Raw genomic sequence first — 9,053 nt, forward strand, 5'->3', positions numbered from 1 at the left:
CTGCCTCGACTCCTCCGACCCCTGGGGAGGACCTTAATAACTACGAGGGCCGTGGTGCGGGCGATGGCGGAGGACCCTCTGCTGGGTCGTCGAGGGGAGGAGGGTGTTATTCTTGCTCCTCCCTCCCAGACTGTTTTTCCATGGGCCTTGGCCCTGGGGGAGGACCTTTTCCCCGAGGAGTCGGACGTCCCGGTGTCGGTAGAGGAGCGGGGCCCCGAGCCTCTGCCGCCTGACGACCCGAACTCTGGGCGTTCTGGGAAGGGGTGCACCGAGGAAGGTACTGCCAGTGACCCTGGGGGTGGGGTCGCAGGGGGTTTGAGGCCGGTTGGCGGCGCCGGACCAGCCCCCATCCTCTCGGTGGGGGAGGGGTCGATGATCGAGGGCGACCTCCCGGAGGAGTGTTTGGGATCGGTGGCGGACACCGGGGACGACGCGGACTCCGTCTGCAGTGACTTTTTTGAGTCCCGGGTGCCCCCCACTGATCTCCCCCTCATCCCCCTCGAGGAACTCTGGGAATTTGTCAAGGAATCTCGGAGTCGCCGGGATAGAGCCCAACTGGCACTCGACCACTGGAGTTCCTTTGAAAGAGTTTACTGGTCGGCCCACGCTGCTCGCCAGGCGCCTGGGCTCGACATAAATGAGCGAAAGCGAGTCAAAAACTTCCTGGGGGCACTCCTGGTGAGGGCGAGGGACTTCAGTGCCCCTCCCTCGTCCTCCCTGTAAATATGTAGATAGGTTTGCTATCTGTACTGGTGGTGGTTGCACAACGCTTCCGACATGGAGACAACTCTAGCCAGCCTCAACATCAACGGCAGCAGGGAGTCACAGCGCAGATTCCAGACCCTCTTGGTCCTCCTGCAAGAAACCCACACTACCCCGGGAGACGAAGCCACCTGGCTCCTGGAGTGGCGGGGGGGGGGTCTACATGAGTCACCTCACCCGCAGATCTGGCGGGGTGGCTATCCTGTTGGCCCCGCATTTTCAGCCAGAGATCTTGGGGGTCAGGGAGCCTGTGCCAGGCCGTTTGCTTCTCCTGACAGTTCGGCTGGGGGGCGCTGTCCTTCACGGTGAACGTCTACGCTCCCCTGGCCGGGCCGAGGCAAGCGAGCTTCTTCGGAGAACCAGTGCATCGTCCTCGGGGGAGATTTTAACTGCATCCTCGAGGGCAGGGACCACGGCGGTGCCCGCACTGGCTGGATGTCGGGGAGGAGGTTAGGGGACTTGGTCAAGTCCTTCGTCCTGGTGGACGTCTGGCGGAATCTCCATCCCGACTCCATCGCTTTCACCTTCGTGAGGCCTGGGGTCGGAGCATCCAGAATCGACCGCCTGTACGTTTCGCGGGCATATGCCTCCTGTTTTCCGAACGCCTCTACCCGGCAGGTGTCGTGCACGGACCCACACCTGGTGTGGGCGGAACTCCTTCTGTTCGGCGCCAGGCTCGGCTCCGCGTACTGGCACTTTAACAACCTGATGCTGGAGGACGAGCGGTTCCGGGACTCATTTTGTCGTTTCTGGGCCGGCTGGAGATGGAAGCGGGGAAGCTTCCCCTCCCTGAGGCTATGGTGGGACGTGGGCAAGGCTCACGTCCGCGTCTTCTGTCAGGGGTACGCGAGGGGGTCGACGAAGAGGCGGAAATCCAGGATCGGGGAGTTGGAGAGGGAGATGCTTGACCTGGAGTCACGCCTCGGTCAGCCCGACGCGGACCCGGCCCTGGGCGGGGCTTACGAAGAGAAGAAGGCCGCGCTCCGGGACATGCAGCTCGTCGGGGCGCGTACGTGAGGTCGCGGATCCAGGACCTGGACCACGGCTCCCCCTTCTTCTACTCGCTGGAAAAAAGGTGTGGCACCCATCAGGAGCTCCTTGTGCTGCTGGCTGGCGACGGGTCCCTCGTCTCGGATCCGGAGGGCGTCAGGGCCCACGTCCGAAACTATTACACGGCTCTGTTCTCTCCGGATCCGTCCAGCGAGGATGCCCGCAGAGTTCTCTGGGAGGACCTGCCGCAGCTCGGCCCGGAGGACGCCGGAAGGCTCGACGCTCCCGTCACTTTAGAGGAGCCGACCGGCTCTCGAGGGGCAAGTCCCCGGGGCTGGACGGGCTGACTGTGGAGTTCTTCAGGGCGTTTTGGGACGTCCTGGGGAGCGACTACGCACAGGTCCTGGAGGAGTGTCTACATGCCGGAGAGCTGCCCCTTTCTTGGTGCAGGGCAGTCATCGTCCTGCTCCAAAGAAGGGGGACCTTCGTTCTTTAAAGAACTGGCGTCTGGTCTCCCTCCTCAGCACAGACTACAAAATCTTCGCCAGGGTTCCGTGCTGGCCCACATGATTCACCCAGACCAGTCCTACACAGTCCCGGGCCGGATACACGACAACGTCCACCTGGTCCGGGACCTGATCCATCTCTGTCAACGGGCTGGTCTGCCGAGCGCCTTCCTGTCTCTCGACCAGGAGAAGGCGTTCGACAGGGTCGATCACGAGTACCTGCTCGGGACTCTGCAGGACACATTTCTTCGCCCAGATCCGACTTTTGTACGCCGCCGCAGAGTGTCTGGTTAAAGTTAACGGGTCCCTGACGGCGCCCCTTCGCTTCGGGAGAGGAGTGCGTCAAGGCTGCCCCCTGTCCGGCCAGCTGTATTCCCTGTGCGTGGAGCCTTTCCTGCGCCACTTGCGGAGGAGGTTGTCGGGGCTGGTTCTGCGCGGCGCGGGCACGGGGGTGGTCCCCTCGGCCTACGCCGACGACGTGCTCCTCACTTTCACCGACCCGGCTGACCTGGGGAGGATGCGCGAGTGCCAGGCCGTGTACCCGGCGGCGTCTTCCGCCAGGATCAACTGGGCCAAATGTTCCGGACTACTGGTCGGCCCGTGGCGGGTGGACTCTCTGCCGGAGGAGTTACGGGGGTTCAGCTGGAGTACCACCCATCTCCTCTACCTGGGGGTCTACCCCAGCCCGGCTGAGGAATCCTGGCCGGCCAACTGGCCACACACACACCATGGGTGCTGGGGAAAAAATAAGCACTACTGCACTTAGGTGGTAGTGTGGGGGGGAAAAAAAAAAACAGTAAATAGAGCACTACAGCAGTTAGGCGGTAGTGTGGGAAAAAGAATAAAGAGCACTGTAGTAAAAAAAAAGGAGTTAAAAAAAATAAATAAGCACATAGGGTTCTATTCACTCTGAGAGCTGGAGAAGAGAAAAAAAAATTCTGTTTATGGCCAACTGGCAGGAGCTGGAGGCCAAAGTCTCGGCTCGCCTAGGCCGCTGGACAGGACTGCTCCGAGTGCTATCTTACAGGAGTCGAGTGCTGGTCATAAACCAGCTGGTGGCCGCCATGCTGTGGTACCGGCTGGTCACTTTGGTCCCTCCTCCTGGCTTTGTCGCTGACATCCAGAGAACGTTGGTCGATTTCTTCTGGGACAAAAAGATGCACTGGGTCGCCGGGCAGGTTCTGAGCCTCCCTATTGAGGAGGGCGGTCAGTCGCTGATGTGCATCCGCACCCAGGTCGCGACATTCTGCCTTCAGACCTTGCGGCGATAGCTTTACGTCGAGCCTCCTAGGTGGTGCGCCCTGGCGACGTATTTTTTCCGCCAGGTGCGTAACCTCAACTACAACACGCAGCTCCTGTTCGACCGTGACGGTTTGGAGGTCTCCCTCAAGACATTGCCTGTCTTTTACCAGGACCTGATCACTGTCTGGAACATGGTCGAATCGCACCGCGCCTACCCTCCGGCAGGAGTAGTGGCTGTCGTCAGGGAGCCGTTGCTCAGGAATCCTTACTCGTGGGTTCGAGTGGCTGTCGGAGGGGAGGGCCATGGCGGCGAGGGCGACCAGGGTCTGGTACGTGCTGGGTGCCAGGGGCCTGGGCTGGACGCTGCCGTAGGACGTAGCGAGTAGGGCAGTGGTAGACATCCAGTACGTGGCCACCGCCATCCGACGCCTTAAGATGGTGGTGCTTGGACCTGATCATAGTGCACCAGTTGGAGGACACTCAGATGTGCGGTCACCCCAGCCCGGACGGAATTTCACATTGGCCCCAAGGTCCCGTACTTCCCGCGGGAGCCCGTGCCCCACAACCTGAGCCGCCTCCGGAAGTTTAATTTTTGTTCCCTTTAAGGAGGTAAAAAGGCGGGCCCTGTATCTGCTGCTGCACACCATCCACCTCTTCTCCCTCATCCACCGTCCGGACACGCCTTGGCGTGCCCATTCCCCAGTGGAGGGCTCTCTATGCAGGAGTCCTCCCCCTATATCTCTGGGGTGGAGGGTGCTGCACGCAGCGGTCCCCTGCAACCGCAGATTGCGGTGGTTCACGGACTCCCAGCCCAACTGCTTGTCCTGTGGAGTCCGTGGACCATGTATATATTGGGTGTGGGCGTTTGCACTCCCTTTTTGATTTTCTGAAAAAACCTCCTCCTCTGTTTTTGGTTGCACTTCAGTCCCACGCTCCTGATCTTTGGGCACCCGGTACGGAGGAGGGAGGGCAGGTCTGAAGACCTCCTCGTGGGTCTGCTCCTGGGTCTGGCCATCAACAGGTTGAGGCAGCGGGCCGTGGAGGGGGTCATTCGCGCTAACTGCCTGCCCCTCTTCCGTGGTTACATTAGGGCCCGGGTGTCCTTGGAGAAGGAGCACGTGGTGTCCACCAACACCCTGGAGTTGTTCAGGAAGAGGTGGGCGCCGCAGGGAGTGGAGTGCATTATTTCCCCCTCCAACTCCATTTTGATTTAGTTCCCCACCCTCCCCTTCACTGTTTGATCACACAGTATTGCCTTTTGATGTGAAGGGCAGTGCTTGTCACTGGCCACTCGGGTGTTTCCTTTCTTCCCAGTGGTGGAAATTTGAATAAAGATTTGTGCACATTGTGTTTCTCACTGTGTATCACACACAACATGAGTGCTGGGGGGAAAAAAAAGCACTACCGCAGTTAAGCGGTAGCGTGGGGGTTTTAAAAAAAAAACAAAGAAAAAAAATGTCTGCAAAAAAATGGTGTCAGACATTTTGACACACTGCAGGTTTGCTCTGTGAGAGCTAGTCCATTGTCAAGGACTTTCCACATGTATACAAAGGGTGACTTGGTGATGGGATGCCTGCCTTTGTGGAGTTATTTCAGTGGCAATGAAAGTAAAGGGCATTCCTGAAGAAATTCGTTCATAATGATCATCTTTGAGTTAGGGTAAACATTTCTGGTATCATGCCATTATTTGGGAAGCTTAACTTGTTCAACCTTGCCATCGAAGACTCAACCAGGATGTGGAAAGAGTGCTTTTTTTTTCAGGCAAATGACATTGAGGCAGATGAAAAGTAAGAGTAACTCTACTGACAGGTTGGGGACCCACAGCTTTTTCAGTTATCAGGAGACTAACTTTCCCTGAAGCACTAGATACTAAAAACTTTCAAGAGTTAATGGGTTTATTTAAGGAATATTATGACCCAAGCCTCCTCTAATTCTGACGCGCTATTGTTTTTACTTGGCAAATTGAGAACCAAGGGAATCCATATTGGAATTTTTGACCAGGTTAAGACAACTGGCAGAGGCATGTGACTTGGTTTAAACCTTTAATGAGATGCTGAGAGACCACTTGGTATGTGGGATTAATGATGTAACCATGCAGAAGCACACACTAGCTGAAGCCCAACAGGACTTCAAACAAACATCACAACTGGCTTTGTCATTGGAAAATGTAGCAAGTGGAGCATATGAATTGAAGGGTATTCCGATGGAAGTGGACACTGTTACCAGTCCGACTGAGTTTGGGCAATACCACTTGAGTAGAGGCAACTGTACAGCCACATTCAGGATTTGTCCTGAGCAGAGGGAATCTAGGTTAACCAACAGCAAAACCCCAAAGCAAAGCCAAGCCTCAGCCAAACGGGTAAAAATTTCTTCAGGATCCTGGCTGGCAAGCCATTGTAGTTGCTGCTGGTGTGCAGACTCAAGACAGCAAAGCAGTCCTGCTAGACCGAAATCAAATAAGAGAACTCATAGGTTGGTATTCAGGAGAGTGCACACTCTGGAATGAAGAGCTGGCTTAGAACAGTTATATTGCTTAGCAACATCCAAATCAGAACCAATCAAAATAAACATCTGGTTAACTGGTCATCCAGTTCTAATGGAGGTTGATAGTTTTGCAGCCATTTCAGTAATCGCAGAACCTTTAACAAAATTTTCTCTGGACTCCAACCCTAAAGTTTACTCAAGATCTCAGTCCGACTGAGAACGTATACCGGGGAGCCTTGACAGATTAAGGGTATAACTTTGGTTCCAGCCTGTTATGAGAACTGTGGTTCAGTTACCACTGATTGCAGTGAAAGGCACAGGTCCAAGCTTGATGGAGCAAAATTGGTTGAGAGAGGTTCACCTGGATTGGATCAACATTTTTTGATTAGAAAATGGTTGCCTGAGTGAACCTCGAATTAAATACATGGAGATCTCGGGATTACCAAAGGAGCCAAGGCCAACTTGCATGTTGACCAGGAAGCAATTCCACAATTCTGTAAGGCCTACCCAGTGCCATTTCCCTTATGAGCAAAAGTAGAGTTAGAACTCGGGAGGCTGGAAAACAAAGGAATCATCAAACCAGAAAGGGCAGCATGGGGCATACTGATTGTGAAGCCCGATAGGCTAGTTCGCCTTTGTGGGGATTTTAAGTAAATGGTAAACCACTTTTTGCAGCTGGATAAATACCCAATCCCTTGCACAGAGGATTGATACGTAAAGCTGTTATTTATGAAGCTGGACTTGAGCCATGCGTACTTGCAATCAGATGAGGATTCCCAGACGTATGCTACAATTAATGCCCATTCAGGATTTGTACCAATATAGTAGACTGCCATTCCAGGTCTTGTCAGCCTGTGCAGTTTTCAGCGGATGATGGAGAACGTTTTACAAGGTCTACTCCAGGTCAATATTTATCGAAATAATGTGCTAATAACAGGGAAGACCAATAAGGAACACACGGAGACCTTGGATAAAGTCCTTAAGCATTTCTCCCAGGCAGGCTAGGCACTTTCAAAAGGAAAAATGTGTGGTTCAGGCACTCCAAATGATCTACTTTGGCAACAGAGTCAATAAGACTGGGTTACGAATGTTGGAAGGTAAGGTGTGTGCGATCACGTATGTACCAGAGCTTAGGTCTTCCCTTGGGCTAGTGAACTATTCCGGAAAATTCATACAGAACCTGGCCTCCATCCTGGCACTTAAAAAAGGGTCAGCCTTGGAAATAGTCGCTTAGCCAAGGCACAGCTTTCAGGGAAGTGAAGAAACAGTATCCTCCTCTACGGTGGTGGCACACTATGATCTAAGCAGGATCTGATATTGTTGGATAAGGCTGAAGAAACTGATAAGAGGCTTAACAATGGGCTGATATGCAGGTCTGCTAACAGTTAAAGCTGCAGGAAATTAGTAACTGCTGGCTGTAGCAAATTAGGCATACATTTGGCCAAAACATTCAGAATTGGTCATGTGCAGGAATAATTCCAAACAAGGCACACATTTGGCACAGAGACTGGTGTATGAAAAGCCTGAAGAAATCCTTTTGTTCAGCATAACTTCAAAGATTAACGTTGCAAGAAGTACCCTACATCAAGAGGTGTGGTGAAGACATCGAGCAAAGTTTTAGCCTGGCTAGCTGCGAACTCTGCTGGGTAATAATGTTTGAGTTTAGTTACAGAAATCAGGATTGTGAAAGACAGTGATTGAGATATCTCTAATAGGTAAATGTGTGTTATTTGCTTAAGTATTTAATAAACTAATTGTGGTTTTATAAAGCTCTAAAGTGTCTCCACTGTGTCTTCATTTATATGTGTACTGCTAACTCTCAGAGACGAGCGACAGAGTTGATTTGTGATTGCTCCCCCTGTGGCATCAGGATAGTATGAGCTCCTGCTTGGCCCAATGGAAAGCAATGCCCAATGGCATAAGCATCTTGGACTTTGGTTAATACAGAGCTTAAAAACACCCAGATAGAGAAGGAAGGTTTGACACACATATTTGGAGTCAGGAAGTTCCAACAAAAGCTTTATGGATGTAAATTTGTAATAATAATGGACCACAAACCCCTGCTAGGTCGACTTCAAGAGGACAATGCAGTGTTGCCCATAGCTTCAGGCCTAATTCAGCAGTGGGCTGTAATACTAAGAGTGTATAATTGCAAGTTGGAACACCATTTGGGAAGCCAAGTGGCAAATACGGATGAGTCGAGCCACCTCCCACTGGCAGTGATATTGCCACTGGAAGAGTCCATAATGGTTTTAAATTTTCTGGACACACTTTCAGTAACAGAATCGTAGAGTCACACAGCATGGAAACAGACTCTTCGATCCAATTACTCCACACCAACCATACTCTCAAACTAAACTAGTCCAACCTGCCTGTGTTTGGTCCATATCCCTCCATATCTTTCCTATTCATGTACTTATCCAAATGTCTTATAAACATTATAACTCTACCTGCATCCATCACTTTCTCTAGCAGTTCATTCCACACATTAACCACGTGCTATGTAAAAAAGTTGTCCCTTGTGTCCTTTTTAAGTCTATCTCCTGTCACCTTAAAAGTATGCCATCTAGCTTTGCTATTCACTTTATCTATGCCCCTCGTGATTTTTTAAACCTCAATAAGGTCCCCTTCAACTTCTTACACTCCAGTGAAAAAAAGTCCCAACCTATCCAGCCTATTTTTATAACTCAAATTCTCGATTCCTGGCAAACTCTTTTCTGAACCCTTTCCTTCCTATTACAGGGCGAGCAGAATTGCACACAGTATTCCAGAAGTGGCCTCACCAACATCCTACACAACTTCAATATGACATCCCAACTCCTAGGACAATATGAGAGTTTGGAGGCAGAAAGATCCGGTCCTGACAAAACTGAACCAGCTGCTGGTGAGGAGGGAAACCACAGTGCCATCACACCCAGCATTGAAACCTTTTCTGACCCAGAGAAAGCAGATCACTGTCAAGGACAGCATATTACTAAGGGAGTAAGAGTGATTGTCTCCAGCAAAAGTTGCTGCCAGATACTGGCTGAGCTCCACCAGGGTCATTCAGGGGTTTCCAAAATGAAGATG

Source organism: Chiloscyllium plagiosum, chromosome 3, assembly GCF_004010195.1.
Source record: "Chiloscyllium plagiosum isolate BGI_BamShark_2017 chromosome 3, ASM401019v2, whole genome shotgun sequence".
Taxonomy (NCBI): Eukaryota; Metazoa; Chordata; class Chondrichthyes; order Orectolobiformes; family Hemiscylliidae; genus Chiloscyllium; species Chiloscyllium plagiosum.